This window comes from Mustelus asterias, chromosome 4 (genome assembly GCF_964213995.1).
Source record: "Mustelus asterias chromosome 4, sMusAst1.hap1.1, whole genome shotgun sequence".
NCBI classification, from domain to species: Eukaryota; Metazoa; Chordata; class Chondrichthyes; order Carcharhiniformes; family Triakidae; genus Mustelus; species Mustelus asterias.
The window spans coordinates 104,106,182-104,124,156 of record NC_135804.1 but is presented as its reverse complement, the minus strand read 5'-3'; the positions used below and the strand labels follow the sequence as shown (position 1 = coordinate 104,124,156).

The following is a 17,975-nucleotide window of genomic DNA, read 5'->3' as shown; positions in this document are numbered from 1 at the left end:
GGCAGAAAAAAAGGAAAGAAAATCAAAATGAATGCTCCAGGGAGTTGATTCGCTTTTCAGCATAGCGTCCAACATCAGAAATTTGTCCAATTTCACTCTCATTATGACACGATTGCCTCAGCGCCTTGGAACAACACATCGCTGGTCAGCATGTGGTTTGAATTTAATCCAGGCAAATAGATCATCTGTTCAATGCATTTCTTGCCCAGAAATGTCAGGAACACCCATTGTCTTCAATGGGAATTTGTAATTAGGTTTTAGCCTTCAAATGGTGAGAAAGGGGCAAAGTTAGCTCAGCATTCCTGCAATATTGCAAATAAGTGTGGCAAACAAAATAATGTACCAACAATTTGCATTTATTTAGCACCCTCAAAAGTAAAACGTCCCAGGTGCTTGACAGGAACGGGTTATGAACCAACATGAAGCTACTGAAGTTCACAGTTCATGCCGTTGGGGGAGGGGGAGCATACAGCAACCCGGCAAACACTGCACAAGTCACTCAGAAGTTGCCCCCTCTGAGATTACACACACGCACGGTCACGAAACAAAAAAAAATGGATCGTGCATTCAAATAAACAGGCTGCACACAGCGGGGAAAGTTTCGAGGGGACATTGCGAGCCACGTATGGGAGATAAATCCAGTTACCCCGGACATCATGGCCAGGACTAGCTCTGCACAACTTTGGCAGGAGGGCGAGATGAATAACTGTTGCTGCTATTCAGCAAGAGGGGAGGATTCCGAGCAGGCTCCAGATGTTTGTTTTTGTTCTAATACAGTACTGTTTCCCAGATGTTTACCCAATGAGATATTGCGCTTTTATACAGTAAACACATTTCGAACAGCATACATCTTTCTGCAGTGAATCATTTCACTGATATCAAGCCAGAAACTGTCGTCTGCTCAATCTCGAAGGTGCAAGAGACAGACCTCTTGAGGCACATCTGATTTTCTCCTTAACAGATTCGCGTTCACGCAGTCATGTTTTTTCTTAAATCAGTTTTATAAGCACGCACCCTCTTGTATCTTTGTATCTGGATCCCCCACACCACCCCCCGCCCCCCCCCCCCCCCCCGTCCCCAGACTAATTCTCAGTGTGGCCCTTTGAAAGGAGCAGTCATATCAACAGGGGATGGGAGAAGGCAAACATATTCTGATTCTTGTCAATAGAACCATAACTGTAACACAGCAGCGGCTTAAGAATCAGCAAAGCCGCATCAATTCTATTAACTGATAGCTCCCTAATGTACAGCTTAAACGAGAAAGGGGGAGAAAACAGGTTTCACTTTAAAGAGCTGCATTCTGACTACGACACTGACCTCCCGAGAGCACTAACAGAAGTATCACCTACTTTAAAGTTTCTGTAGCGGAATTGGGATCAAATTGCCGCCAATGTACAGTTTACTGACTCTCTCTCTCTCTTCGGTTAACACTATTGGATTTTTAAAAAAGAATAACCTGTTAAACCACAATTGAATACTATAAACCTAAAACACTTGCCATGTTTTCTGAATGAGAAGGAAGCATGCAAATATATCTAGAGACCAAGCTGGAACTGAGAGCATGACAAGTCTTGGCTGCAGGAGGAAGGTACTTCGTAAACTGAGCTCAGGCTGCCTCTCTGCTCCGTCGCAAGTCTTTACTGATCTTTTCCCTCGCTCCTGTGTGTGTGTCTCTCTCTCTCACCCCCCCCCTTTCACAATAAAGAGGCTGATACATAAAGCTGGTACCCATGAAGACCCTGGTGGGAGGGGTTACTTACCAGCTGACTCTGGTATGCGGCTGCCTGTCCTGTCATCGTGGAGAAGTAGAAGGGGAGGCGGCGGGAGGGGGGGTAGAGAGAGAAACACAACTGCCAGATGAGAGGGATGTGAAGGCAGGGTGGCAGCAGCAAAGCAGCCGCTCCGAGTGCTGACAGCGGCAGACTGAGCGCTGGAATCGCAATATCCAACTTCAGAAGCGACACAATTGCAGGAAAACAACTCCTCCCACTTTACCTCACTGACACAAAGAGAGAGAGAGAGAGCTGCAAGATTTACTGGCGCATACTGAGGGGGGCTACTTCCTTCATCCTCCCCCCATGTAAATTGAGTGGGAAAGCTACAATAAAGCACTTGTTAGCGACCGTGACCACCGCCTCACATAGCTAATATAATTGACCTCTGACTGCTATAGGCTGGGGATTACTGAAGAAGGTTCATTCCACCCCGTTTGTCTTGCTATGATTTTAAAACCAGCTGGTCTCTCCAGCCAGCAACAACTCCTGACAATTTAACACTTGCAGGGTTGGAGATTTCGATCACCATTGAATGAATCGGGAAGGGTGGGAAAGCTAAGGCGTGCTCTGATGGGGACTCAACAAGAGATCAGAAAACCCCAGACACAGTTTTGGGTCAGTTCTGGGTCCCCCTCCCCTCCGGCTCTCCCCCAGAGTACTGGAAGGAGCACTAACATCTGTCTAAGGATCCCGGAGTGAGTGAGAAAAAAAACGGTGCAGTTCCCTCCTGTTTGTTTTCGAGTGACATCTGCTGTAAAGTATGTGTTTGTGGAAAGGTGAGTACAGGGAGGGTCAAACTGAAATGTGACCCCCACCCATCCCCATGATAGAAGAGTGTTTTGATACACAAACATGTCCCTAAAGAATAAACAAGTTTATCAGAGGTGCCCACACAACTCTACCCCAGAAGAGATAGCGTGCTCAGAGAGGAATATTAGAGGTGAATTCAAAAATAAGCACACTGAGAAACATAAGTTCCAAACAACAAGACAAAAAAACCCTGAAGAACATTAATGCAATTAGCAACAGTATCACAAGCTACCCAAGACAAATCGAATTGCCCCAAATTACTGTTCAGTGTTGTCATTGTGGTTATGTAGAAAAATGTAGTGACTAACTTGCACGTGGCAATGTTCTATAAACAGCATTGAGATAGGCAAGTTTTTTGTTACATTGACTGAGATATGAATGCTAGCGAGGACACTGAGAGAACCCCCTGCTGTATGGGGTCGCTTACAATAATCCAAGCAGAAATAATCTCAGTGTAAAGACACTACTTTTGAAAACACAGTGTTACTTCAGTACAACATCAGTATCAATCTGTGATAGGTTTTCTGGTCCAATCCTAATACCACAACCTTCTTGATTCAAAGTCTGAGCCAAAATGGCGCTACATCTGTCACCATTTTGTACTGTGAATTGAAGCAAGATGGTTGCAGCTGCCTGTTTGAGCCAAGTGACTTTTTTTCTTCCTTTTTAAATTTATTCGTCTTCCTAATCTTGCCCTAAAGAGATGACATAAACCATGATACAGTTGCATATGAATTACTCCTTCCGAGACCCAGCACAGACAGAATGGACTGAATGGCCTCCACTCTGATTCTCTGACTCCAGTACCCCACTAAACGACTTTTCTTAATACATGAGACTGGAAAATAATTGAGTTACATTTTTAAATCTAGCAATTATTAAAACTGTAAGTTCAACTCATATTCATCTTCATTAGCTTGCTGTATTTCAATATCTTGCATAACATCGCTAGAAACAGTTTTTATTAAGACTACTTCTGATGGAATTTCAGAAAGTAGCCACAGGGTAGCATCCAGGTAAAGAACATAAGACCTAGGAGCAGGAGTAGGCCATCTGGCCCCTCGAGCCTGTTCCGCCATTCAATAAGATCATGGCTAATCTTGCTGTGGACTCAGCTCCACTTACTGCCCGCTCAACATAACCCTTAATTCCTTTACTGTTCAAAAATCTATCGATCTATCTTTGCCTTAAAAACATTCAATGAGATAGCCTTAACTGTTTCACAGGGCAGAGGATTCCACAGATTCACAACCCTTTGGGTGAAGAAGTTCCTCTTCAACTCAGTCCTATGCCCCCTAGTTATAGTACTGTGCATACAGGATTGAGAATAGGGTAAACTGAGTTGACAAAGGATAACACACAGGTCAGTACATGCTTTACACAGAATTGTTCTTGGGTTGCAACTGCTATGCGCAGGATAACACAAAGATTGATGCCCCATGCAGAGACTAGAGCCACAATGCAGCATATAATGTGAGCACTAAGTAGAGTAGCATGCATTATGCACAGGATAACAAACTGGTAGGTGATATTAGTCACAGGATAGAATACTATAGGTTGTTGGTGTTATACACAGAATAGAATAGGACAATTACCATTTGAATTCCGTAATGTGTTATTGTTATATGAGAGACATCTATTTATTTGTCAGCCTACGCACACAAAACTCCCAGTGAAACATTCGGTAATATGTCACCCTTATTTGTAAGTCTTAGTTCAAAACTCTCTGTTTACACTATTCTCATTATAAGGCTCTCAGTTTTAATGATCTTTCAGCTACATCACACTCACATTATATAGTTTCAGACTGGCAGAAAAACAGATGTGCATTTATGTTACGCCTTTCACAATTTCAAGATGTTCCAAAGTGCTTTAAAATCAATGAAGTACTTTTGAAGTTGTCATTCAATGCTCACTGTTGTAATGAAGGAAAAGTAGCAGCCAAATTGCACACAGCAAACTGTCACAAACAAAATGTGATAAAGATCAGATAATCTGTTTTTTTTTAAGTGATGTTGATCGATGGATACATATTGGCCAGGTCACCAGGGATAACTTCCCTGCTCTTCTTCAGAATAGGGTTTTACATCTATCGGAGAGCGCAGAGGGGGCTTTGGTTTAAAGTTTCATCAGAAAGATGGCACCTCCGCCAAAGCAGCATGCCCGACTGCACTGAAATGTCAACCTAGATTTGTATGTTCAAGTCTCAGGGTGAAACTTGAACTCACAACCTTCTGAGTCAAAGTGCTACCAATTAATTGTGCATTTGCTTCCTTCTGCCCTTCACTTAAACAGTGTTTATGATTTTAGAACACATTTCTGGAAAACACCAATGGATTAACCATCCCAGTAGAATGCTGTGTGGAAGTTGGTTCATCTATTTTTGGCACTGGACTTTGGGGCTAGGCTGCTTCCATTGCTGGTTAGGTGTCCATCCAATTTCAACACAAGGATTTTCTCTTGGCTTGATTACAAATTGCCCTTATTGTGAACTCTTAGGTTGGTTTAAGTGCTCAATGGGTTTGGATGCTACTGTGAAATGTCATGGCATGACAATTCCATTCCTCTGCCACCTGTGCTGAGTCCCTGAAGACTTAGAGACAGTCCATGTGCCTCTAACACTCAGGTTATAAAATCCACAAGTTTCCAAACAGTTTGTCTCTTAGCAGACAGGATGCGGTATGTGATACAAGAGGGGAGTCTAAGGCATTGAGCTAAAATTATTATTCCATATGGATAGAATCCTCTAAGCACATTCTGAGACCAAGAGGACACAAGACTTATTCCAAGCTTTTGAAATAACAAGTATCTGCTCCTGGAAAAACTGATTGTTCCCGTCCATTTCAGTCCATTTCTACAAGGATGCACCTGACCTCCACTAGGAATCTTAAAGCTAAATGCTAAACTAAATGCCAAAGCTAAACTCAGCAATGTGGATTATTTCAAATTTCCATCATTTGCCTTGCAAACAGTTGGCAGGAGCAGGGGAAGGTGAGATTACTGTTTTAGATGTCTGGGAAATGAGCTAAAAGCCTTATAATCATAAGGCATCATAAGTGGACTGATAATCTTTAAGAATATCAATAGACATGTGTGTCTGGTCTGTATTTTGTTAATTTTCAAGCAACCTACCCAAACAGGTGACAAACTCAGATGTATTAGAAGTAATAAGTCCCATCTTACCACCACCATTCTGCGGTACAGTGCAGCACACTAAAACTTCTTATTTATTCTATATTTATCAGCTTGAAAGTTTTCACAATCTTATCTCACAAAATGTCCTTGTGAAAAATTTGCGAAGGAATGTTAAGAGTTCATTTCAGACACCCGGATCCTCAAGTCGACCAAGTACCCAAACATGGGCACACCCTAAGGAGGAGAGAGGAGAACTAAGTTTTTGGAAAGCGAGGGGTGAGTTCAAAGGATCTTTTTCTTGAGAGTGTCCCAGATAACAGACTATGCTAACACAGCCAAAGCCTATTGTTAAGTGCAGGTTTCTGGAATTTATAAATGAGAATTTTTGTTTGGGATAGGCTTTGACTTGTTGAACTAGATTCAAATTACAGCCCACATTAGCAATAGACAGCAAGACAGCCTCCTAATTAAATACAGTGCCAGAAGAGGTTGAGATTTGAAGTAAATTCTCTGCTGTAAATTCTCTGATTTCAGCAAAAATCAATTCCACTTAGAAGTGGTTTGTTTGTTTGGAATTTTTTTCTCAAACATGTGGTCTTGTTTCTATTTCAGCCTAGCTTCTTTCAGCGGTTGGCTGATTCTGAATTAATGAAACCGACCTGAATTTGACAAGTCATTCATTAAGAGGTGGTGTTAGCATGGCTTTAATGAATGCTGATTAGTTGAATTTGTAGTTCACTGTATTTGCCAGTCAGTTAAGGACTCTGTTTACACAAAGCCCGACATTGCTTCACCTTGGCTGCACAGGACTGTGTTGCATGTCTGCAATGAGCTGAGCACTTCTTCCTGCCTGAACTGAGATTTCCTCTGCCGTGCTCATTCACTACCCTGTCCCTGGATTTGAATAGTGCTCAATTGATGGGTAACTGCTAATTGACTTTCACTGAGTCTTGGAAGTGGATCTATAATATGTCACAGTAGCATATTACATTTGTCGCGGTGGATGGTACTTAGATACAGAATAAAACTAGTCTCAATTCAATGCCCACTTGGCCAGATTGATGCCCCAAATTCTAATGTAACAGTCTAGCACCTATGTGACTTAAACTTTCTTGGGTAGGGGCGAGGAGGATAGGCCTTGCTCTGATGCCCATTCAATGCAGACATCTTCCAGCATTAATTGGCAAGAGTATTCATGACCTGAATCCGCAACACATTTCCATTCCTCACTCTCTGGCTTCTGACAGTGGAAAAGTAAATTGAAGTAGCAAAATAAATTCTTCCTGTGTATCCCCACACAGTATCTCTTCAGTCATATTTTATTGTGGTAATGACAATGAAACTGTCAACGTTCGCCATCATTATTCCATGAAAAACTGACAGCAACTTCAGGGAATGCACACAAGGACAGAATAATGTGGAAATCCAGGAGTTGCTGCCAGTGAATCTACACTTCCTCTTTGTAGTATTGTAGTATTTGAAGAGGTTCCCACAGACTGTTACCTCCCTTGCAATCATAAATTGACTAGAACTTCCACTTGGATGCGATGAGTCTCATGGTGAAAGGGGAACATTGGGAGAGGGTTGACAATTACTTCAAAAGTGATGTCCCAGAGGTTAATGTCCCCACCCTCAAAGCTACCTTGGAGTGAAGAGCAGCTGGTAACTGAATCCTGAACACCCACAGTTGCACGCAGAAACTGATATAATCATATTATCACTTGCCGAGATACCCCACAAGTATCAACAAGAAAATAAATAGAAGGCTTTAAATAAAAATAAAATTCTTAAAACAACAGGGATAGCAATTTACCTTGGGAAGTGGCACAAAATGTATGATGTTGGATCATCTGACAGTTATACACAATGTCTAATATATGCACTGTTTGATATTTAGTTCCAGTGCAGTTAATGGAGTTAAATATCAACTGATGTGTAAAATGGGTGGCTGATGTGATGTTAAAGAACAAAGAACAATACAGCACAGGAACAGGCCCTTCGGCCCTCCAAGCCCGTGCCGCTCCCTGGTCCAAACTAGACCATTCTTTTGTATCCCTCCATTCCCACTCCGTTCATGTGGCTATCTAGATAAGTCTTAAAGAACCAAGAACAATGTTGCCTGCATTTCACAACTGCCCAACACAAATGTTTTTATCAACATTTATCTTCAAAAGCAAATTTTTCCAAAAGGAACCTTTAAACAACACCATTATTTTCATGAAAACATTTTAGCAATTTTTTTGTTTTATAACCACCCAATGTGATTAACAAATGGCATACAGTTATAGTCATGTCTATGCATACAAACATACAAAATTGATAATTAGGAGAAGTCCTTCAAGCCTGGTCCACACCATGATGGTTGGAGCACTGTGACTAAACACTTCATACCTCTCTCCATCCTTTCCATGTCACCACCCCCTTCCCCCAAAATGACAACAATAAGATTTGTCAATCATCTGAGGAGCTCATAAAACTGTCAAAACTTCATTTGGAAAAACATTTAAGCCTCTTTAGTTGTCACAAAACAGGTTTTCAAGGGCAGCACAGTGGCATAGTGGTTAACACTGCTGCCTCACCATGCCAAGGACCCAGGTGAAATTCTAGTCTTGGGTGACTGTGTGGAGTTTGCATGTCCTCTCTGTGTCTGCGTGAGTTTCCTCCAGATGCTGTGGTTTCCTCCCACAGTCTAAAGATGTGCAGGTTAGGTGGATTGGCCATGCTAAATTGCCCCTTAGTGTCAGAGGAATTAGCAGGGTAAACATGTGGAGTTATGGGGATAGGGCCTGGGTGGGATTGTTCTTGGTGCAGACTCGATGAACTGAATGGCCTCCTTATGCGCTGTAGGGATTCTGTGTGATTCTGTGAATTCTAAATAGACTGTTCCTTTAAAAATTAGATGGTGAAATAAATTTTTGGTAAATAAAATAATTTATATTGATACAAAACATTACATGATGTTTACAACCATGAAGTATTCTTTTGAAGTCAATTTTGTAAAAGGCAATGATCGAAACAGCAATGAGATAATGACCTGGTCATCTGTTCTTGTGACGTCTCTTTAACATTCTTTTGTAGTTAACTGTCGTCTTCTTTTTGGAGTATTTTTATTTTAAACATTGAGAGCTGGTGGCATCACCAAGGGAACTGACCAGGAGGATCAACCAAACAGGGCGAGGAAACTGAATTAACACACAAAGCTGAAATGACACAATCACCCACGGCTAATGACCATAACTCCAGTCGCTCCTTTGCTCGGTTGCATCCAGCAATTTCTCCCAGCAGATGTCTCAGTGATACTGACAACACATGTTGTTCAAGAAGAAAGGTTCAAACCGATATGGGTTGGATGTAGTAATGTTAAAGGTAATTCCTAAATTGAAAAGGGAATTTGACAGTGAGACAGTCTTCACTTAAAGGGCCACTTTTGTTTGCAAATAGACACAGGCATTCATAGTGTCACATGATAGAAACAACAACAATTTGTATTTATGTACTATCTTTAATATAGTAACACATCCCAGGGCACTTCATAAAAGAACTATCAAATTATAATTTCATACCAGACCATATAAAAAAATGTTGGGGGTGGGAATAGGTGACAAAAAAAGTTGATCAAAGAGGTGGTTTCTTAAAAGAGGAAACAAAGAAAAAGAGGTAGACTTAGGGAGGGAATTCCAGGGTTTGGAGTCTCAACAACTGAAGACACAGGGTGGAATTTTCTGACTTTGCCCGCCGCCAGGATTGTCCGATCTCACTAAAAATCATTGGCTGGGCCGTCAAATCTCCCACAGTGGCTCCCACCATGACAGGGCTGAAAAATCCCAGGCAGAGTTGCCAGTGGCGGAGTGATTAAAATTGGGTAATCTCAAGAAGAATTAGAGAAGCACAGATATTTTAAGAGGGCTGGAGGAAAATTCAGAGACGGGAGAGATGAGGACTTGGAGGAATTTGAAAACAAGGATGGTATGTTTTAAAGTGTGGAGTTGCTGAACCAAGCACCAATATAGGTCAGCAAGGCAGAAATGATGGGTGGAAACGGCAGTTTGGCTTTTAGCCAGGCTAGTAACTGTCCGCTACTAGATGCCTTTAAATCCAGTATTTTGTGCCTCAGTACAGTAACCTCAGTGAAGCACCCCAACTGCAGCAGCCTCAATCCGGCTAGGCCATGAAAAGCAGCAGTTGGTTTTTATTTATTTCTTTCCTCGTCTTCTCTCACATACTTGATAGTTAGTGTTTTCCACCTCAAACCACAATGGATCTGTATGTGTGAGGACACCATCTCTATATGTAATGGTGCCACCCTGTACATGATGACACCATCCTGATCATGACGATTCCATCTCCACATATCGAAGCAGTGTTTGGTATTAGCAGCCTTCAACAATGGCACCTTACTGGGATTAAGCGTTGTTATGGAGGCCCTAGTGATGGCTCACATATTTGGTCAGAGACTCATTTTAGGGTCAAATATGCCATTGAGGTTGCAAATAATCTGATTCCACCTCAGACAGGTGCTAGGAAGAGGGATGGAGTTGATGTGTGGATTTTTTCCATCCTGCCCGCCACAGGAATCGTCGGAGGTGGGGGCGGATCATGCAAAGATCCGTTGACTTCAGGCAGGATTTTCTGGTCTTGGGGCGAGCGTGGCCGGAAAATCCCGCCCAATGACTTTGGAATGAAGTTTATGGTCAAGACCAAAGACCCTGACTTCATTCTTCTCAATATTTTGCTGAAGGGAATTTCTGTTTATTCAGTGCTGGATGCCAGACAATTCAGAAACAGTGGAGGAATCAGGAGAGTTGGTGAAGTACAGCTGGATATTCTCAGAATACATGTGGAAACTGACACTGTGACCTGGATTTTCATCTTTCGCGGCAGGAATCGTGAGCTGGGCCATTTCCCAACATTGCAATCCTGCCTCCTGTGTCCATCGCCACTATCTTCATGGCAGGATGCTGGGGCAAGCTGGGGTTGGGGCCGCCACCTCTGAAAATAGGCATGAGGTGGGAACGAAGATGGTGAATGTGTAAGCCACAAGATTGGAATGTCCGTTTCCGTTCACTGTGACATCAGTTCAGTTCTGTTAATGAGTGTTAGGCACCATAGCTCTGAACCCCCACCATCCCATGTCCCTTCCATATCCCTATGCCCCTTTATGTCTTCCTATTCCCCCTCCAAACCTCTCCATATCCCCAATCATTATCAAAAATGGGCAGAACTCATGAGCCTAATAATAACACTGGGGAGTCTTTAAGATGCTTACAAAACTGTCAAAATAAATAACAATTTAGAATCCTTTAGATAGAAAAAGTTAATCAACTGAAAGTTTCACTTATTCCTCTTTAGTTGTCATAAAGCTGTCAAAATAAACAAGAAAACCTTGTCAAAATACTTTAATCCTATGAACAGTTCATAAAGCTGTTCAACAAAACAAAACTCTCAGTCCCTTTGAGAGCTGTGCCAACAACAAAAAACAATCCTTCAGTGACTTTGGAACTCAGTCAAGCATTCATAATGGATCCATTGCAGAGCTGCGTCAACAAAATCTCCAGAGCTGAATACATTAAAATCTTTGATGTTGTTGAAAGAACTAACCATCTGTTCAGTGTTTGGAACAGTTGGCTATCTGTTCCAATGCTTTAAGCATTGAACAGATGCTGGGCTGAATACATTAAAGCCTTTTGAAGTCATTATCATTATAACATATGAAGCTGTCAATACCCTTTGAACTTACCTGTGAAAAGGTTCCGACTCCAGACTTGGCTTCCCCCTATGATTCACAACTCTTCTGAAGTGCCCTGAAGTATTTGTCCAACCAAAATGAACCCAACACTATAGAAAGAACAGGGGCTCATTACCCGCACCCTTATCCTGGGGCCACAATAATCCTACATGATGCAAATGGGTGTGGCAATTCTGGAAATGGGTCCCACCTTCCATTTTTAATCCTGCCTGCCTCCATTTCAACATGCACGGATGGAGGCATAAAAATCTAGCCCTGTGTTTTTGGATGATGTCATCACGTTGCTGCTTGTAGATAGGAAATGGGGGGTGGGAGAGAATAGAGTCTTGGTGGATACCAGTGTAACGTTGTGGCAGTGGGACAAAAATTCATTGTAGGTGATTCATTGGCCACAACTGGATAGAATGGATGTAGGCAGATGCAGTCCCACCCATCCGGCAGTCAGGTCATCCACCATTCTCTCCCCCGGCCATAATTTATCAAACATATTTTCATTTTGATAAAATTAAAATTCTGATGACCAGTTTTGATGAAAGGCCACAGACCAGAAACTATGGGATGGGAATTTACAGCCTCGCTCAGGCAAGACCGAAAATTCCCGCCCGTAGTCAATGGAGGTTTCCATTTTCAGACCCTTGCCCACATCGATTCCTCAGCGGGTGAGGTGGTAGAATTCCAGACTATGTTTTCCCCTCTGCACAGATCCAGCATTTTCTGTTTTCAATTTCAAAAAAGAGTCTCCCTTTAAAAAGACAATTTTCTCTGATTACCTATTAAATTCCTTTCTTTCAAACTCCTGCTGACATCCTGTAGTTTCCTGCGTTCTGTTTCCCTCCACCTTGACTTTATGTATGATTTACAAACAGTAACCGTCCATTGATTGCTTCTTTCTAAATCACAGCAAGGTTAGAAGCCTCATGCAATGCCATCAGGCTTATTTAATGCTTTAGTATCATTACAGTTAGCAAATGTCACCAATGCATTACTCTCTAATCCTCTTTATATAACAGTGTTGTCTCTAGAGAGCATGTCTCAGGTTACAGTCTGCAGTCTAAACCATACTATAGACTTAAGGCTAGAGGCACAGAATGCCAAATTGAAGCCCTGTCAGGTGTTTTGGGTGGCAGTAAAATAATTCATGGCGAGATTCAAAAAGGTTTTGGGCATTCATTTCCCCCGATACTGGTCAACATTTATTCCTCAATCAAAGTCAAATCATGCAGTAATTTTCTCATTGTGCTGCGTGGAGTCTTGGCTGCCATTATATTCCATCAGTGGCTATGCTTCAAAAGCATCAAATTGGTAGGAAAGCACTTTGGGACGGTCCGAGGACGTGAAAGGTATAGATGCATCTTCTTCATTTAATTGATAAACTTTAGGATTTCTTTGCTATCAAGAATAGCTCAAAATCAGGAAAGTAAAGTCATAAAGAGGATCAACCATGGAGTTGGTTGATTTTGAATAATTAAAAATCTCTTGCATACTGAATGACTATTGTGCCATCATACGGCACAAATTGGATGAATACAAAACAGAGGGAGCCATATTACACTGTAGAATATATTAATGTCAATGTAGAAAACCAGCTAAGATGGAGTAACAGCACCAAAAGATGGCACAGTTCCAAAAAGCCCAGACCCCTTAATCCTTAATTTAAGTCTTTTCGGTGGTTGAAAACAAGGAGCTAGGCTGAAAGTGAACTGGGAAAATAGCTTGTAATCATTTACACAATTACACCCAATACTCCATCAGTTTTGCTGCAGAGGGGAAAAAAAACTAAAGTTCACATGAAATGCCTTTTTCAGCAATGGTGGATTTAGAAATTACTTACGGGGATATGGGCACTGAATCTTTGCGGTTCATTTTATGGCAGATTATATGACCATATTCAACTCCCCTTTAGGACATGTTTATTTCTGACATTTTATTTGGCATGTTTTGTAGCATTTTGTTCTTTTGACCATGTCAAAATGGGTTTATTTTTCTTGTGCTGGAATGAAAAATCACTGCGAACTGCAGTCATTAAAAAACATGCCTGAAAACATGTTGCAGGGATTGTTAAAAATGTTGTATTTTGCGCTCCTAGGTGGGTCAGAATGACTACCTTCAAAGTGAGGTTTGTAATCCATTAGTCTCAAACATTCAGTCCAGGCACAGACCAGGTCTGGAAGGTCAAAATCCATAACTGGAGAATTTTTACAATTTAAATGGGCATGCTGAAAAAAGATACATACACCCATCATGTACTTTATCAGCGATCCTAGTAAATCCTAGTGATAAATCTGGTTCTAAGCTTTTAATAATAGATTGAAGGTCTCAGCAAAAGAGAACACTTCTATTATAAACACGCACACAACAAAGAGATATGGGATAGAATAGTTGCATCTGGAAACAGTTCTGTGCCATTACTAGTAGCCGCTAATAAACTTGTACCTCTTTTTCTGAGATAAGTACTGTTTCATAAAGCTCGCTCTGCCGCAACTGCTGCAGAATGGCCAGGCCATGAACGTTTTAATGCTTTGGTTCTGCCTGAACATTTGAAAGCCCAACTGAATAAATAGGGTGAAACCACCTGTTAGGACCCTGTATTCAAAGCCCACACTTTGTTCTCTGTTACAATGGATTTTCTCTGCTGTGTAAGAAGCCAAGGAGTGATTGTGTGGTGAGATGGTACTTGTTTAGCAGTGGATGTCTCTGTAATTCCACACATCCATTTCACGATAAATAATGACCAAAAGAAATGACCATTTCAGCGAGTGTAATGCCTTCGAACCCCACCACAAGTATTGATATTCACACAGTTAGAATGGACTGATCATTTCTAGGAATTTAACCCCTGGAACCTGGCAGATAAAGCATTCAAATAAATCATATAAGGAAGAGGCTCCCCTATAACTCAGCCGGTAGACATATTATTCATAAAGAGCAAGGTACTGGGTTCAATCATTGGTCAGTTCTGAATTAGATATAGCCAGACAAACGATACTAGAAAGGCCTCAAAGTCCCTTGGGTGCAGTGGGGTACCCATTCCTCATATTAACTGATAACTCCTGGAGTGTTTATGTGTGTGGACAATTGGTGAAGATAGGTGGAGGCTCAGTCGTTTACTTTCCATATGGTTGAATTAAATACCACCTCTGTTTAGGCCTACATTTGCATGGAAACAAGCAGTTTCTTGATGATGTTTGATAGAATGTGAATATGATGTAATTTAAAAAATATTAATAGCCATTCGATAGCACAGAACTTGACTAGTTTAAAGTTTAGTGTCACAAGTAGGCAATGAAGTTACTGTGCAAATCCTCTAGTCGCCACACTCCGGCGCCTGTTCAGGTACACTGAGGGAGAATTTAGCATGGCCAATGCACCTAGCCAGCACGTCTATCAGACCGTGGGAGGAAACCAGAGCACCCGGATGAAACCCACGCAGACAGGGGAGAACGTGGAAACTCCGCACAGACATTGAGCCAAGCTGGGAATCAAACCTGGGTCCCTGCCGTTGTAAGGCAGCAGTGCTAACCACTGTGCCACCGTGCCACCCCTTTGTAAAAGTTAGAGGTAATAGTTAGCTTACTGCTGAAGAGATACGTTTTGTTGAAGCTTTTTGTCTTGCAACGCCAGGGCAATCGCAAGAATATCAATGTCAGGGGAAACAACAACTTCATACTGTATGAGAAAAGAGAGCTGATTGTTTAGCAACAGAGCTCTGATTTGTAGAGGTCCTTGCACAGAGAATGCACCAGTTGATGGTGACTGACAGTTCAAACAAAGAACAGTACAGCACAGGAAACAGGCCCTTCGGCCCTCCAAGCCTGTGCCACTCATTGGTTCAACTAGACCATTTGTTTGTATCCCTCCATTCCCAGACTGCTCATGTGACTATCCAGGTAAGTCTTAAACGATGCCAGCGTGTCTGCCTCCACCACCCTACTTGGCAGCGCATTCCAGGCCCCCACCACTCTTTGTGTAAAAAACGTCCCTCTGATATCTGAGTTATACCTCACCCCTCTCACCTTGAGCTCGTGACCCCTCGTGATCGTCACCTCCAACCTGGGAAAAAGCTTCCCACTGTTCACCCTATCTATACCCTTCATAATTTTGTACACCTCTATTAGATCTCCCCTCATTCTCCGTCTTTCCAGGGAGAACAAGCCCAGTGTACCCAATCTCTCCTCATAGCTAAGACGCTCCATAAAATCCATAATTGTACTGCTGGAGCATTTTCACAATATAAATGGGCATAGTGAAAAAGATACATACACCCATCATGTACTTTATCAGTGATTCTAGGAAATCCCGATAAATCTGATTCTAAGCTTTTAATAACAGATTGAATGCCATAGCAAAAGTGAACACTTCTATTATAAACAAGTACACAACAAAGCGACATGGGATAGAGCAGTTGTATCCGGTCATCATTGACTGTGCATTATCCATAGCATCCCCTCGACCAGAGTCCATTTGCCAACCATTCAGCACCCTTTTCTCATACAATATGAAATTGTTGTTTCCTTGATATTGGTGTTCTTGCAATTGTCATGATGAATGCAACATGAAAAGTTTTGACAAAATGTCTTTTCTTTCAGCTATAAAATATTGTCAATATGAACATGTGTTTAGGAATCTTTTATGGTTGCTTTTCAAACTAATGACACAATGAAAATGTGAGAAATAATGTGCCTTTTACTGATATAATGATGCACAGAATCCCTCACTGATGAAATAATTGTCAGCCATACAGTTATTTCATAAGGACAGTGCCCTTTAAGGGAATTTTAACGAGGATGACATAAGATGAACCCTGAGATGCTTCTATTTATTGCAAAGACCCAAATTGATTTGAATTTGATTTGATTTATTGTTGTCACATGTATTAATATACAGCGAAAAGTATTGTTTCTTGCATGCTATACAGACAAAACATACTGTTCACAGAGAAGGAAATGAGAGAGTGCAGAATGTAGTGTTACAGTTACAGCTAGGGTGTAGAGAAAGATCAACTTAATGCAAGGTAGGTCCTGTCAAAAGTCTGACAGCAGCAGGGAAGAAGCTGTCCTTGAGTTGGTTGGTATGTGACCTCAGACTTTTGTATCTTTTTCCTGACGGAAGAAGAGAATGTCCGGGGTGCATGGGGTCCTTAATTATGCTGGCTGCTCTGCCAAAGCAGTGGGAAGTGTAGACAGAGTCAATGGATGGCAGGCTGGTTTGCAAGATGGATTGGGCTACATTCACAACCCTTTGTAGTTTCTTGTGATCTTGCACAGAGCAGGAGCCTACCAGGCTGTAATACAACCAGAAAGAATGCTTTCTATGGTGCATCTGTAGAAGTTGGTGAAAGTCGCAGCTGATATGCCAAATTTCCTTAGTCTTCTAAGAAAGTAGAGGTATTGGTAGGCTTTCTTAACGATACTGTCAGCATGGGGGGATCAGGGCAGGTTGTTGGTGATCTGTACATCTGAACACTTGAAGCTCTCGACCCTTTCTACTTCATCCCCGTTGATGGAGACGGGGGCATGTTCCCCTCTATGCTTCCTGATGTCGATGACAATCTCCTTCATTTTGTTGACATTGAGGGAGAGATTATTGTTGCCGCACCATTTCACCAGATTCTCTCATTCCTGTACTCTGTATCGTCATTGTTTGAGATCCGACCTCCTACGGTGGTGTCGTCAACAAACTTGAAAATCGAGTTGGAGGGGAATTTGGCCACACAGTCATAAGTGTTCTGGAGTATAGTAGGGGGCTGAGAACAGTGTCTTGTGGGGCACCGGTGTTGAGGATGATCGTGAAGGAGTTGTTGTTGCCTATCGTTACTGATTGTGGTCTGTGGGTGAGGAAGTTCAGGATCCAGTTGCAGAGGGAGGAGCCGTGGCCCGGGCAAGAGTTTGGAGATAAGTTTCGTAGAAATAATGGTGTTGAAGGCTGAGCTATAGTCAATAAATAGCAGTCTGACATAAGTTCCTTTGTTATCTAGGTGTTCCAGTGTTGAGTGCAGGGCCAGGGAGATGGCGTCTGCTGTGGACCTGTTGCGGTGGTAGGTGAACTGTAGTGGATCCAGGCAGTCCGGGAGGCTGGAACTGATTCGTGGCATGACTAGCCTTTCCAAGCACATCATAATAATGGATGTCAGAGCCACCGGATGATAGTCATTAAGGCATGCTGCTTGGCCTTTCTTTGGCACTGGGATGATGGTCATCTTCTTGAAGCAGATAGGGACCTCAGATTGTTGTAAAGAGAGGTTGAAGATGTCTGCGAATACCCCCGCCAGCTGATCCACGCAGGATCTGAGTGCTCATCCGGGTACCCCATCCAGGCCAGTCGCTTTCCGTGGGTTGACCTTCAAGAAAGCTGCTCTGACATCAGCAATGGTGACCCCAGATACAGGTTCATCCAAGGCTTCCAGAGTGGAGGGATGCTCTCGCTGAACTCTTGCTCAAAATGGGCATAGAATGCATTGAGCTCATCAGGGAGGGGTGCGTTGGAGCGATTTTACATGCCTTCATCTTGTC

General features: G+C 42.2%; 1 protein-coding gene across 5 annotated transcripts in view; it reads right to left on the bottom strand.

The window, feature by feature from the left end:
- Positions 1 to 17,975, bottom strand: part of mid2 (midline 2) — a 277,273-nt gene that overhangs the window by 151,829 nt on the left and 107,469 nt on the right. The window contains exon 1 of one of the 5 annotated variants that reach the window (XM_078211503.1): positions 1,761 to 1,925. The exons of 2 other annotated variants lie outside the window; for them this stretch is intronic. The gene's annotated coding sequence lies outside the window, so the exon portion shown is untranslated. Of the gene's footprint in view, positions 1 to 1,494; positions 1,623 to 1,760; positions 1,926 to 17,975 lie in introns of those variants that run through there. 2 more of the 5 variants (XM_078211506.1, XM_078211505.1) reach the window with 2 other exon arrangements.